Genomic DNA, 15,223 nt, shown 5'->3' on the forward strand with positions numbered 1-15,223 from the left:
GAGAGGCAGCGTGGTAGGAAGAGAGGGGGCGAGAGGCAGCGTGGTAGGAAGAGAGGGGGGAGAGGCAGCATGGTAGGAAGAGAGGGGAAGAGAGGCAGCGTGGTAGGAAGAGAGGGGGAGAGAGGCAGCGTGGTAGGAAGATGTGTGAGGAGAGAGGCAGTGTGGTAGGAAGAGAGGGGGAGAGAGGCAGCGTGGTAGGAAGAGAGGGGGAGAGAGGAAGTGTGGTTGGAAGAAAGAGGCAGCGTGGTAGGAAGAGAGGGGGAGAGAGGCAGCGTGGTAGGAAGAGAGGGGGAGAGAGGCAGCGTGGTAGGAAGAGAGGGGGAGAGAGGCAGCGTGGTAGGAAGAGAGGGGGAGAGAGGCATCGTGGTAGGAAGAGAGGGGGAGAGAGGCAGCGTGGTAGGAAGAGAGGGGGAGAGAGGCAGCGTTGTAGGAAGAGAGGGGGAGAGAGGCAGCGTGTTAGGAAGAGAGGGGGAGAGAGGCAGCGTGGTAGGAAGAGAGGGGGAGAGAGGCAGCGTGGTAGGAAGAGAGGGGGAGAGAAGCAGCATGGTAGGAAGAGAGGGGGAGAGAGGCAGCGTGGTAGGAAGAGAGGGGGAGAGAGGCAGCGTGGTAGGAAGAGAGGGGAGAGAGGCAGCGTGTTAGGAAGAGAGGGGGAGAGAGGCAGCGTGGTAGGAAGAGAGGGGGAGAGAGGCAGCGTGGTAGGAAGAGAGGGGGAGAGAAGCAGCGTGGTAGGAAGAGAGGGGGAGAGAGGCAGCGTGGTAGGAAGAGAGGGGGGAGAGGCAGCATGGTAGGAAGAGAGGGGAAGAGAGGCAGCGTGGTAGGAAGAGAGGGGGCGAGAGGCAGCGTGGTAGGAAGAGAGGGGGGAGAGGCAGCATGGTAGGAAGAGAGGGGAAGAGAGGCAGCGTGGTAGGAAGAGAGGGGGAGAGAGGCAGCGTGGTAGGAAGATGTGTGAGGAGAGAGGCAGTGTGGTAGGAAGAGAGGGGGAGAGAGGTGTTATAAACTGTTCTATATCACCTTGCTTCGACACCACCGTCTCACAGATTGTGAGATCACTTGACTCTCCACACAGCAAGCAGGAGATAGACTTTCTCAGGCTTCTTCAATGTTTACGTAGTTTATTCAGGAAACAGAAATACAGATAGATACATTCATCATATCCTAGCCATGACAATCTTCATGTTGCGTTACAAGCTCTTGATTAGACTTCCTGCTGAAGTCAATCAGGCACTTCTTGCTAACCTACGTTCCACTACCCTACCTATGTACAGCATACATTATATCAGATTACAGAAAGGAAGAACATGCTTAGAGGTCCCAGTCAGCCTTGCGAGCTAGTGCGAAAGTAAGGAGCAGAGTGCCCTCTCCATCGCTCACTCCGGGTTTAATACCGACTAGGAAAGAGTTAAATATGACATCATCTTCGCCATCCCCTATATCAGTCTATTGGTGGACCCACTTGTGGTGTCATCATACACACCTACTTGATTAATAATCAATGAGGCATTTGACCTATATGCAGGAATGTGGATGTTTACAAAACATGGCTGATGTTTATTGTTCCATGCCCAGGTCAGGGAGACCTGCGGCCTTGTTCAGAGAACAGCTTCTTGGTATGTTCTAGTTCTGCTGACAGAACTGCAGATTTTCTCTGTAAGAGAAAATCCTCTTTAAGGGCCGATCTGCACTGCAAGCCTTTTTGACTAACTCAGTCCCAATAACTGAGGCCTACTTAAATTATAACAATCCCCCCTAAAAAGGCTTGATCTGCAGATCCCAACTTCTGAACCTAACCGTACCTGGTTTCTTTTCTTTATGTTTCACTTTTCGATGTTCGTGCTCACACACCTTCTCTGCTCTCGGTGGTTACCCCTTGAAGAGAGAGAGCACGACCTCTTGGTCTTCCTGTAACCAGGCTCTCTGGGGAGGCCCTACTTCTAAGTCCCTCTATACCACATGCTCAGCATTTGTGTCCCTTGTGTATCACTCACAAACTTGCATGACCACAGAAAAGTGAAACTTGGGTGTTTGTTACTCAATGGTGCAGTGCCAGGTGCCTTCTAAAAGAGCGCCTTTATACAATCAGCTCCATCACTGGTACTACTAAACCTATACCCATAACCCTGTATATCCCTTAATTTAAACTATTGGTTCATGAGATTGTTTATGAGGCACCAATCTCTGGACCAGGTTAATTTGTTTTACGTAATTTTAACCCGCAACCTCACCTGGATAACGATGCCTAAAGTTGTCATCCCCATCCAGACGACCAGTGGGTGTAGAAAGAACTTTGGAACTGCAGAGGCCCAGTCCGAGTGTCCCTGGAACATCACCGGAACCTTTGTCCACCAGGTCAGACTGGAACTCACCTGCTCATTTTTGTGTTGTACCTCGTTAAGATCACCTGTATCATGGTGAAATCTTACCTCTAAGTTAGTGTACTGTTTGTTTAACCTTTGTAACAAAATGTGGTCGTCTTGGATCAACCCCTGTTCCCCTTTGTCCCATGTTGTGTTCTCTTTCCGGACGGGAACTACCCGTGAAACTTTGCACTTTAGAGTTCTCTTAACAATTTGAGAAACAACGTCATCCAACCTGGATGACTGGATCCATATGGGATCTCCGCTCCCACAATATGTTCCCCTTGGAAACTCCCCCTTATCGGAACAATTATGAGAATATACCTTGAATGTATCATTAGACCTTATGTTAAAAAACCAAACCTTTCCTTCAGCCACCGGAGCTATCGGTTGGGCTTCAGGGTGGATCTTTTGAATGGTAGCCTCGCATTCTGCGTTATTGAGTCCGCAGGCTTCTTCACTAAATTTGACTTGCCCCGGCCAACGCAGGTACTTCTGCAAGAATTGCCCGTATGAGGACAACTCTACTTGCTTCACCTCCCCGTCTAGCGCCAAAAAAGTTTGACCTCTCAGGTCCTGGTGTAAGACACGGGTTGAGGTGGGAACTAAGGAAGTAGCGGTGCCTAAAGGAATGTTGCACCGTTTCCATTTGTTCACCCAAACATCTCGAAGCTGCCATGCAAAAGATCCTTCTCCAGAAAAATTACTATACCTCCCCTTGTCCAATCTCAGTTGTACAGGATCTTCTAGCATCTCCCTTACAAAATATGTCCCCAGCTGTCCTGATTGGACCTCTTCCCCCCTTATGTCCTGAGGCACACTATGTACCTGAGGTCGGGAAGACTGTACTCTCTGCAATCTTTCAATTAAGAGTACCTCTTCACTTACCCAACTATCATGAGGATAAGCGGCTGCATATGGACTGTGTAATATTGTCCCCTGTTGTGACCCGTGTGGTGTGAATGGGGTTCCCTGTGTTGGCGTTCCCTCCCCCGGGACCGCTCTCCCCACCCTCTTTGTCACCTGGAAATGTGGCTGGATCTCGATTGTTACTTCTTGTTTCGAGAACCACCAACCCTCGGCTTTCCAGCCTTTACGTGTGTATAGTTGTCTCAGAGACACTCTGTTGGTAGCTCCAGAGTGTGATGTTGTCCCCTGCGTCTCTCCTGTAGGAGAAGTGACTCTTACTGCTCGTTCCTCTCCAATCTGGAACCATCTCACTCTGGATAACCAAGACAAGGTACCCCTGAATCACACACTCCACCTTTTGCATGTACCCATTGTACTGCAATGTACCTTTTAACAAACCTTTGGATCGGTGCATCGATTCTGGGAGTGTGGCATTCAATAGCAGATTTACACTGCCATTCAATTCCCACTGCCCGCACACCTGACCCTTCAGACCTTTCACCCACCTTGTGCCATGAAATTTGCTTTCTCCTGGCACAAGTGCTCCTTTCCTCCGTCCCTGCATGGTCCATCTGTGCCAAGCGGAGGGAGGTGTGAAAGGATCAGTACCTTTGTCACCCAACATTAACATGCTTGGGCCTTGCATTCTCATTAACCCCTTATTATACATGAGAATGTCCTCTCTTCGTTCTCCTAGGACAAAATGGCAACCTAGGATCACCATCAGCACGGTACTCTTCATCATAAAAGCACCACCTTGGGAAAGAAAAACATTAGCAATTTGCACTATGCTTTACTCAGTCACTTTTTTTAGTCGTTTTCCGATCTCAGGAACCTCGGTTTTTAGTCTCTTTCCAATTTCAGGAATCTCGTGTTTTAGTCTCTTTCCAATTTCAGGAATCTCGTGTTTTAGTCTCTTTCCAATTTCAGGAATCTCGTGTTTTTCCAAACTTAGATTGGCACCTGGAACCTTTCGCGTATCCGACTGACATCTCCATCTTTGCTGCCAGCACTGCAGCTGTCTCAATTCCATATTGCCCAACTCCTGAAATCAAAATACAAACAAATCAATTCTTATTAATGATTTGGGATTCGCCCTGCGGCTTGTACTCTGTACACTTTAAATTGATCAATATATACCGTAATTGATCTCGTTGCTTTATGGTTCTCATGAACTCTGTTTACTCTTATTGGTAGATTGGAGTTAAACTTCACCCCCCCACCTCAGTACTATCCTCAGTACTTACCTGTTTAACCTCCCTGGTGGTTTATTTATTTTGCCAGGGAGGCTGCAATGTGGTTTTTTTTTTTAATAAAAAAAAAAATATTTCATGCAGCCAACTGAAAGTTGGCTGCATGAAAGCCCACTAGAGGGCGCTCCTGAACCGTACTTTCGATCGCCTCCGGCAATCGAAAGGAACAAGATAGGCCGCAATGAGCGGCCTATCTTGTTTCGCTTTCCTCGTCGCCATGGCGACGAGCGGAGTGACGTCATGGACGTCAGTCGACGTCCTGACGTCAGAGCCGCCCGATCCAGCCCCTAGCGCCGGCCGGAACTGTTTGTTCCGGCTGCGCTGGGCTCAGGCGGCTGGGGGGACCCTCTTTCGCCGCTGCACGCGGCGGATCGCCGCGGAGCGGCGGCGATCGGGCAGCACACGCGGCTGGCAAAGTGCCAGCTGCGTGTGCTGCTTTTTTCAGAACTAAAATCGGCCCAGCAGGGCCTGAGCGGCGACCTCCGGCGGCATACCCCGAGCTCAGCTCGGGATTACCGCCAAGGAGGTTAAAATATGCTCCCGCGGACTTCACCTCTGGAAGCTCTCACCTCATTGCAGCTCACTCCACATCCCCCCTTATCTGTCCATGCGCGGCCGTCGCATGCACAGATTACGGATGCCACACCTGTTGCTGCTTTGCAGGTGAGCCTGCAATGCTCTTACTCATTTTCGCATCAACTTATCTAGAACTTCCTCGCGATACCAGCTCTGCTAGAAGTTCTGTGTGTTGTACCCTCTGATCAATGTTTGCCGTGCCACTACCTAAACTACAAAAAAAATGGCTGCCTCCCTGTAGGAAGGAGCACTTTGCACTTAAACTACACAGGGTGCAGGGCTAAGCATACCAGCGTCACATGCCTGTATGCAGATCCCTGAATGCCCACGTGATAGGTAGTCATATGGCAAACACAGGACTGATACACTGTCACTCTGTAAATCGCAATTCTATCATCTGTCTAATTGCCTCATGAACTGCTGTCAGTTCTTGTTCTTTGTGCTACAATTGATAGGAGCTGGAAAAAACATATTTGACCAATCAGTGGACGGAAAAAAAACACACAAAAAAACAGCCCCTGCCCAGCATAGACCTCTCAGTCAAGCTCTGGCCCTGTCCACGACAAAAACCGTAAAAAAAAACGTTACCGCTCTGCAGCAACGGAAACCCGGATTGGTCAACTCCCTTTTTTCCAACTCCGGCACCCCCTTGCTGCACTGTTGGGAACTCATGCAACACCCATGAAGGTGCCCCACTTACAGGAATAATCCCATAAGCAACTCAGTACAGACCCATTTCTGATCTGCGCTGTTTCTTGTCTCCCTGCACCTAGCTGGGAAACATTTCCTATCCGTGACCTTGCTAGTCTTACGGCAATAGCTCGGTGCACATATTCTGGCATTCCTTTCCATGGACTCAGGCCATGGGGAAATATTTTGAAATCCGAGACACACAGTAGAATGTCTCTGTATTTCTACCCCCCTTCCTTTCAGCTGCTCTGCCCGGAGCCGCGAGCACAGCCTGACGTGACGTGGATCCCCCAGCCCCTCCTCCCCCCTGCCATGACGTGTGGGAGCCATGACTCTTGGGGGCGGGCCCTCTCCACTGCCGCCATTTTGAGTCCTAGACTGCCAGCTAAGATGGCTGCTATCAATCTCCCGTAGCAACCCTTTAATCCTATACACATTAGGAGAGAAACAAAAGCAACCTAACAAACATGTTATGCATAATTACACAGCATCTATCCACAGTGCAGAGTAAAAAGACACAAAAAAAAAAATCAGCATTTCGCCACATACATTCCTGGATGTCCGTAAAAACCTGAGGAGAAATCCTTTTTCCCAGCTATCACCCCGGGACATGGAAAACTCCCTCTCTACACGAATCATCTGCAGCTTATCTCAGTCATAACTCAGAACTACGAAAACGCGCAGCATAACTACTTAAATTATAACAAGAGGCAGCGTGGTAGGAAGAGAGGGGGAGGGAGGCAGCGTAGTAGGAAGAGAGGGGGAGGGAGGCAGCGTGGTAGGAAGAAAGGGGGAGAAAGGCAGCGTGGTAGGAAGAGAGGGGGAGAGAGGCAGCGTGGTAGGAAGAGAGGGGGAGAGAGGCAGCGTGGTAGGAAGAGAGGGGGAGAGGGGCAGCGTGGTAGGAAGAGAGGGGGAGAGAGGCAGCGTGGTAGGAAGAGAGGGGGAGAGAAGCAGCGTGGTAGGAAGAGAGGGGGAGAGAGGCAGCGTGGTAGGAAGAGAGGGGGAGAGAGGCAGCGTGGTAGGAAGAGAGGGGGAGAGAGGCAGCGTGGTAGGAAGAGAGGGGGAGAGAAGCAGCGTGGTAGGAAGAGAGGGGGAGAGAGGCAGCGTGGTAGGAAGAGAGGGGGAGAGAGGCAGCGTGGTAGGAAGAGAGGGGGAGAGAAGCAGCGTGGTAGGAAGAGAGGGAGAGAGAGGCAGCGTGGTAGGAAGAGAGGGGGAGAGAGGCAGCGTGGTAGGAAGAGAGGGGGAGAGAGGCAGCGTGGTAGGAAGAGAGGGGGAGAGGGGCAGCGTGGTAGGAAGAGAGGGGGAGAAAGGCAGCGTGGTAGGAAGAGAGGGAGAGAGAGGCAGCGTGGTAGGAAGAGAGGGGGAGAGAGGCAGCGTGTTAGGAAGAGAGAGGGAGAGGGGCAGCGTGGTAGAAAGAGAGGGGGAGAGAGGCAGCGTGGTAGAAAGAGAGGGGGAGAGGGGCAGCGTGGTAGGAAGAGAGGGGGAGAGGGGCAGCGTGGTAGGAAGAGAGGGGGAGAGAGGCAGCATGGTAGGAAGAGAGGGGGAGAGGGGCAGCGTGGTAGGAAGAGAGGGGGAGAGAGGCAGCGTGGTAGAAAGAGAGGGGGAGAGAGGCAGCGTGGTAGGAAGAGAGGGGGAGAGAGGCAGTGTGGTAGGAAGAGAGGGGGAGAGAGGCAGAGTGGTAGGAAGAGAGGGGGAGAGAGGCAGTGTGGTAGGAAGAGAGGGGGAGAGAGGCAGCATGGTAGGAAGAGAGGGAGAGAGAGGCAGCATGGTAGGAAGAGAGGGGGAGAGAGGCAGAATTGTAGGAAGAGAGGGGGAGAGAGGCAGCGTGGTAGGAGGAGAGGGGGAGAGAGGGGAAGAGAGGGGGAGAGAGGCAGCGTGGTAGGAAGAGAGGGGGAGAGAGGCAGCGTGGTAGGAAGAGAGGGGGAGAGAGGCAGCGTGGTAGGAAGAGAGGGGGAGAGAGGCAGTGTGGTAGGAAGAGAGAGGGGGAGAGAGGCAGCATGGTAGGAAGAGAGGGGGAGAGAGAGGAGTTTAGTAAGTTATGATCAGAGAGCGGGAGAGGAATATTAGTGAAACCAGTGACATTAATGTCAGAAACACCTGATCTGCTGCATGCTTGTTCAGGGGCTATGGTTAAAAGCATTAGAGGCAGATGATCAGCAGAATAGCCAGGTAACTGGTATTGTTTATAAGGTAATAAATATGGCAGCCTCCATATCCCTCTCGCTTCAGTTTTCCTTTAAGATTCCTAAGCTTTGGGAGTTAAGAGATGAATTTCACGTTACATACTTTTAATCAACACGATTGTAATATGCAAATTAGAGGAGTCTGTGGAATCCTAAACTGAGGAGTCGGAGGATTTTTATACTGACTCCACAGCCCTGCTTCCTCCAGCCAGGTGAGGACTGTGAGCTCCATCTTCCCTGGCCGTGTCCTTGTCACGCTCTGCGCAGTGGTGGCCAGTCATGCTCTTCTGCATTGCCCAATCATGTGTGTGCCCCCATCATCGTGCTCCCGTGGCTGGAAGCATTCTGCGTGGCCTGGCCATGTGTGTGCCCCATCATCGTGCTCCCGTGGCTGGAAGCATTCTGCGTGGCCTGGCCATGTGTGCCCCCATCATCGTGCTCCCGTGGCTGGAAGTGTTCTGTGTGGCCTGGCCATGTGTGTGCCCCCATCATCGTGCTCCCGTGGCTGGAAGTGTTCTGTGTGGCCTGGTCATGTGTGTGCCCCCATCATCGTGCTCCCGTGGCTGGAAGCATTCTGCGTGGCCTGGCCATGTGTGTGCCCCCATCATCGTGCTCCGGTGGCTGGAAGCATTCTGCGTGGCCTGGCCATGTGTGTGCCCCCATCATCGTGTTCCTGTGGCTGGAAGTGTTCTGCGTGGCCTGGCCATGTGTGTGCCCCCATCATCGTGCTCCCGTGGCTGGAGGCATTCTGCGTGGCCTGGCCATGTGTGTGCCCCCATCATCGTGCTCCCATGGCTGGAAGCATTCTATGTGGCCTGGCCATGTGTGTGCCCCATCATCGTGCTCCCGTGGCTGGAAGCATTCTATGTGGCCTGGCCATGTGTGTGCCCCCATCATCGTGCTCCCGTGGCTGGAAGCATTCTGCGTGGCCTGGCCATGTGTGTGCCCCCATCATCGTGCTCCCGTGGCTGGAAGCGTCCTGCGTGGCCTGGCCATGTGTGTGCCCCCATCATCGTGCTCCCGTGGCTGGAAGCATTCTGCGTGGCCTGGCCATGTGTGTGCCCCCATCATCGTACTCCCGTGGCTGGAAGCATTCTATGTGGCCTGGCCATGTGTGTGCCCCCATCATCGTGCTCCCATGGCTGGAAGCGTTCTGCGTGGCCTGGCCTGGCCATGTGTGTCCCCATCATCGTGCTCCCGTTGCTGGATGCGTTCTGCGTAGCCTGGCCATGTATGTCCCCATCATTGTGCTCCCGTGGCTGGAAGCGTTCTGCGTGGCCTGGCCATGTGTGTGCCCCCATCATCGTACTCCCGTGGCTGGAAGCATTCTGCGTGGCCTGGCCATGTGTGTCCCCATCATCGTGCTCCCGTGGCTGGAGGCATTCTGTGTGGCCTGGCCATGTGTGTGCCCCCATCATCGTGCTCCCGTGGCTGGAGGCGTTCTGCGTGGCCTGGCCATGTGTGTGCCCCCATCATCGTGCTCCTGTGGCTGGAAGCGTTCTGCATGGCCTGGCCATGTGTGTGCCCCCATCATCGTGCTCCCGTGGCTGGAAGCGTTCTGTGCAGAAATTGAATTTACAAGAAACTGATAATGTTGAATTTATAAACATCCCATTGTTGATGCAATATTCCCAACAATATCGATGTCACTTCTAGGTGGTCAGTTGGCCGAAGAAGGAGACACAACCCCAGTATAATGAGAGTTTATTGCATGTGAGACTTATAATGCAGGTACAGATATAGATCCGCTGCAGGAAGCAGCATGTCACATATTTCCACAGTGTAAAACATAAACCACAAACAATCATCACAATGAATGAGTACCTAGTCTCAGTGCAGGGCAGTTTCTAGGCTAAATTGCACCCAGCGCGAGGATGTAAAAATTGCACGCACCCCCCCACCCCCCTGTGGAGGCAGGTATAGGTGCCCGTAGTATAGGTTAGCCAGGTCTAGTGGCACCCAGTATAGGTTAGCCAGCTATAGGTCCCCCCAGTATAGATACATCATCATTTCATGCTCTCACAATGTATATCAAAATGTATTAAAGATATACCACATAATTAAATAACCCCAGTATAGGTAGCCAGTCATAGGTGCCACCAGTATAGGTTAGATAAGCAGGTGCCCCAGTATAGGTTAGATAGGTAGGTGCCACCAGATTAGGTTATATAGGTAGGTGCCCCAGTATAGCTTAGATAGGTAGGTGCCCCAGTATAGCTTAGATAGGTAGGTGCCACAGTATAGCTTAGATAGGTAGGTGCCACAGTATATGTTAGATAGGTAGGTGCCCCTTGAATAGGTTATATAGGTAGGTGCCCGCAGTATAGGTTATATAGGTAGGTGCCCCAGTATAGGTTAGATAGGTAGGTGCCCCAGAATAGGTTAGATAGGTAGGTGCCCCAGTATAGCTTAGATAGGTAGGTGCTCACAGTATACTTTAGATAGGTAGGTGCCCCCAGTATAGCTTAGCTAGGTAGGTGCCCCCAGTACAGGTTAGATAGGTAGGTGCCCCAGTATAGCTTAGATAGGTAGGTGCCCAAAGTATACCTTTGATAGGTAGGTGCCCCCAGTATAGGTTAGATAGGTAGGTGCCCCCAGTATAGGTTAGATAGGTAGGTGCCCCTTGAATAGGTTAGATAGGTAGGTGCCTCCAGTATAGGTTAGATAAGTAGGTGCCCCAGTATAGGTTAAATAGGTAGGTGCTACCAGTATAGGTTAAATAGGTAGGTGCTACCAGTATAGGTTAGATAGATAGGTACCCCAGAATAGGTTAGATAGATAGGTGCCCCAGTATAGCTTAGATAGGTAGGTGCCCAAAGTATACTTTTGATAGGTAGGTGCCCCCAGTATAGGTTAGATAGGTAGGTGCCCTTAGTATAGATTAGATAGGAAGGTGCCGCAGTATAGCTAGATAGGTAGGTGCCACAGTATAGCTTAGATAGGTAGGTGCCCCCAGTATAGGTTAGCTAGGTAGCCAGTATAATTGCCCCTAGTATAGGTTATAAAGGCAGGTGCCCCCAGTATAGGTTAGATAGGTAGGTGCCTCCAGTATAGGTTAGATAGGTAGGTGCCCCCAGTATAGGTTAGCTAGGTAGGTGCCCCCAGTATAGGTTAGCTAGGTAGGTGCCCCCAGTATAGGTTAGCTAGGTAGGTGCCCCAGTATAGCTTAGCAAGGTAGGTATCACAGTATAGGTTAGATAGGTAGGTGCCTATATATAAACTGAATATAATGATTGCAGTCTGTATATATAACAATAGTCGGTGGAATCCTAAACTGAGGAGTCGGTGGATTTTTGTAGCGACTCCACAGCCCTGGCAGCAGCACAGTGGAGTGATGTGTGGCCACCGTAACTCCCCTCCTGGTGTCTGGACCGACCGTGGCTCCCGTGACACTGGATTCATCAACACAAGAATTTCACGGAGGATATTAATATATAAACTGAAATTAATGTTTCAAAAAACTTTATCAAAAAACATAACATGTATGGCACTAAATTCAGCATGTATAATACACAATGATTTGTAAGTAAAATGATAATTATAACATCAACCCTAAAAATCATGTTAGGCTTAAACTATTACTAACACCCTATGGAGCCAGTCTGTGTATATACCAATAATGTATCTCCTTACTATATACAGAGTGTACACACATAATAAGCAGTGTCTGATATGACTGTAATACCTCCAGCAATCACATCTACTAACATTTCACATCTAACATAGAACTGGTCATCAGAATGTAAGCCAGCAATCACCCAATGTCTCCAAGCCTGAGATTCCCAGCCATGCAGCTATACGCAAAGCCACGCCCCTGACACACGCCTAATTACACCCCTAATCACACATTCCCAGCCATGCAGCTTTATGCAAAGCCACGGCCCTGCCACACCCCTAATTACACCCCCAGCACAACCCTAATCACACATTCCCAGCCATGCAGCTATATGCAAAGCCACGCCCCTTCCACACTCCTAATTACACCCCCAGCACACCTCTAATCACACATTCCCAGCCATGCAGCTCAATGCAAAGCCACGCCCCTGCCACACCCCTAATTACACCCCCAGCACACCTCTAATCACACATTCCCAGCCATGCAGCTCAATGCAAAGCCACGCCCCTGCCACACCCCTCATCACACTTTCCCAGCTGTGCAGCTATACGCAAAGCCACGCCCCTGCCACACCCTTAATTACACCCCCCTAATCACACATTCCCAGCCATGCAGCTATATGCAAAGCCACGCCCCTGCCACACCCCTCATCACACATTCCCAGCTGTGCAGCTATACACAAAAATCTATTAACCCTTCGCACTCTCGCATGCAAATGTTCAAACAATTGCATTCACAGATTCACTCATCCAGGCACAACTGTTATCACTACAGCTAAGTTAAAAGCCAGGGTTTTAGTTCACAGAAGAATGCATTCTTATGCTTAGTCACCTATACTGTGCAGAAGTACCCAGGTAAACATAGGTGTCCTAACTCTGGCCCTGTAACATGCATAGTGCAGACATGCAAACATTCATTGCATCAAACCTATCAATGCATGTCTGTAGGGATAACAGTTGTGCCTGGATGAGTGAATCTGTGAATGCATTTGTTTGAACATTTGCATGAGAGAGTGTTATTGTCCTAACTAGAGGCGATGTGCCTGGATATATGTATTTTTTTCAGCTATACACAAAGCCACGCCCATGCCACACCCCTAATTACACCCCCAGCACTCCCCTATTCACACATTCCCAGCCATGCAGCTATATGCAAAGCCACGCCCCTGCCACACCCCTAATTACACCCCCACCACAACCCTAATCACACATTCCCAGCCATGCAGCTATACACAAAGCCACGCCCCTGCCACACCCCTAATTACACCCCCAGCACTCCCCTAATCACACATTCCCAGCCATGCAGCTATATGCAAAGCCACACCCCTGCCACACCCCCAGCACACCCCTAATCACACATTCCCAGCCATGCAGCTATATGCCAAGCCACGCCCCTGCCACACCCCTAATTACACCTACAACACACACCTAATCACACATTCCCAGCCATGCAGCTATACACAAAGCCACACCCCTGCCACACCCCTAATAACACCCCCAGCACTCCCCTAATCACACATTCCCAGCCATGCAGCTATATGCAAAGCCACACCCCTGCCACACCCCTAATTACACCCCCAGCACTCCCCTAATCACACATTCCCAGCCATGCAACTATACACAAAGCCACGCCCCTGCCACACCCCTAATTACACCCCCAGCACTCCCCTAATCACACATTCCCAGCCATGCAGCTATCCACAAAGCCACGCCCCTGCTACAACCCTAACCACACCCCCAGCACAACCCTAGTCACACATTTCCAGCCATGGGGGCTGGCGGCGGGGGACCAGAGGATCCTGAGTGATTGCTAGGGCACAGAATGGCTGCAGGGGGCTGGCGGCAGGGCCGGAGGATCTGCAAGTGATTGCTAGGGCACAGGACGGCTGCAAGGGGCTGGCGGCAGGGGACAGGAGGATCTGTGAGTGACTGCGAGGGCACAGGACGGCTGCAGGGGGCTGGCGGCGGGGGACAGGAGGAGTCGCAAGTGATTGCTAGGGCACAGGACCGCTGCAGGGGGCTGGTGGCAGGGGACAGGAGGAGTCGCGAGTGATTGCTAGGGCACAGGACAGCTGCAGGGGGCTGGCGGTGGGGGACAGGAGGATCTGTGAGTGACTGCGAGGGCACAGGACGGCTGCAGGGGGCTGGCGGCGGGGGACAGGAGGAGTCGCGAGTGATTGCTAGGGCACAGGACCGCTGCAGGGGGCTGGTGGCAGGGGACAGGAGGAGTCGCGAGTGATTGCTAGGGCACAGGACAGCTGCAGGGGGCTGGCGTTGGGGGACAGGAGGATCTGTGAGTGACTGCGAGGGCACAGGACGGCTGCAGGGGGCTGGCGGCGGGGGACAGGAGGAGTCGCGAGTGATTGCTAGGGCACAGGACCGCTGCAGGGGGCTGGAGGCAGGGGACAGGAGGAGTCGCGAGTGATTGCTAGGGCACAGGACAGCTGCAGGGGGCTGGCGGCGGGAGACAGGAGGATCAGTGAGTGATTGCTAGGGCACAGGATGGCTGCAGGGGGCTGGCGGGGGGGGGGGGGGGACCGGAGGATCAGTGAGTGACTGGGAGGGCACAGGACGGCTGCAGGGGGCTGGCGGCGGGGGACAGGAGGATCAGTGAGTGACTGCGAGGGCACAGGGTGGCTGCAGGGGGCTGGCGGCGGCGGACAGAAGGATCAGTGAGTGATTGCTAGGGCACAGGATGGCTGCAGGGGGCTGGCGGCGGGGGACTGGAGGATCAGTGTTTGATTGCTAGGGCACAGGACGGCTGCAGGGGGCTGGCGGCGGGGACAGGAGGATCAGTGTGTGATTGCTAAGGCACAGGACAGCTGCAGGGGGCTGGCAGCGGGGGACCGGAGGATCAGTGAGTGTATGCTAGGGCACAGGATGGCTGCAGGGGGCTGGCGGCCGGGGACCGGAGGATCAGTGAGTGACTGCAAGGGCACAGGGTGGCTGCAGGGGGCTGGCGGCGGGGGACAGAAGGATCAGTGAGTGATTGCTAGGGCACAGGATGGCTGCAGGGGGCTGGCGGCGGGGGACCGGAGGATCAGTGAGTGACTGCAAGGGCACAGGGTGGCTGCAGGGGGCTGGCGGCGGGGGACAGAAGGATCAGTGAGTGATTGCTAGGGCACAGGATGGCTGCAGGGGGCAGGCGGCGGGGGACCGGAGGATCCACGAGTGATTGCGAGGACACAGGACCGCTGCAGGGGGCTGGTGGCAGGGAACAGGAGGAGCCGCGAGTGATTGCTAGGGCACAGGACGGCTGCAGGGGACTGGAGGAGTCGCGAGTGATTGCTAGGGCACAGGACCGCTGCAGGGGGCTGGCGGCGGGGGACCGGAGGATCCATGAGTGACTGTGAGGGCACAGGACGGCTGCAGGGGGCTGGCGGTGGGGGACAGGAGGATCTGTGAGTGACTGCGAGGGCACAGGACGGCTGCAGGGGGCTGGTAGATGCTCCAGATAAGTGAAACTATTTTTTTTTTAGGGTTAAAGAGAATCCGAGACGGGGTTCTATGACTGCAATCCACATACAGAGGCTGGGTCTGTCTATACAGCCCAGCCTCTGTTGCTATTTCAAACCCCCCTAACTTCCCCCTGCGTTCTGTAATCAGATATAAATCACAGCAGCGCTGCTGACACACAGCTTGT

General features: G+C 52.7%; 1 protein-coding gene across 1 annotated transcript in view; it reads right to left on the minus strand.

The window, feature by feature from the left end:
- Positions 1-15,223, minus strand: part of LOC137535602 (zinc finger protein 585A-like) — a 393,680-nt gene that overhangs the window by 252,246 nt on the left and 126,211 nt on the right. The gene's annotated exons all lie outside the window — the stretch shown is intronic.

Source organism: Hyperolius riggenbachi, chromosome 10 (assembly GCF_040937935.1).
Source record: "Hyperolius riggenbachi isolate aHypRig1 chromosome 10, aHypRig1.pri, whole genome shotgun sequence".
Classification (NCBI taxonomy): domain Eukaryota; kingdom Metazoa; phylum Chordata; class Amphibia; order Anura; family Hyperoliidae; genus Hyperolius; species Hyperolius riggenbachi.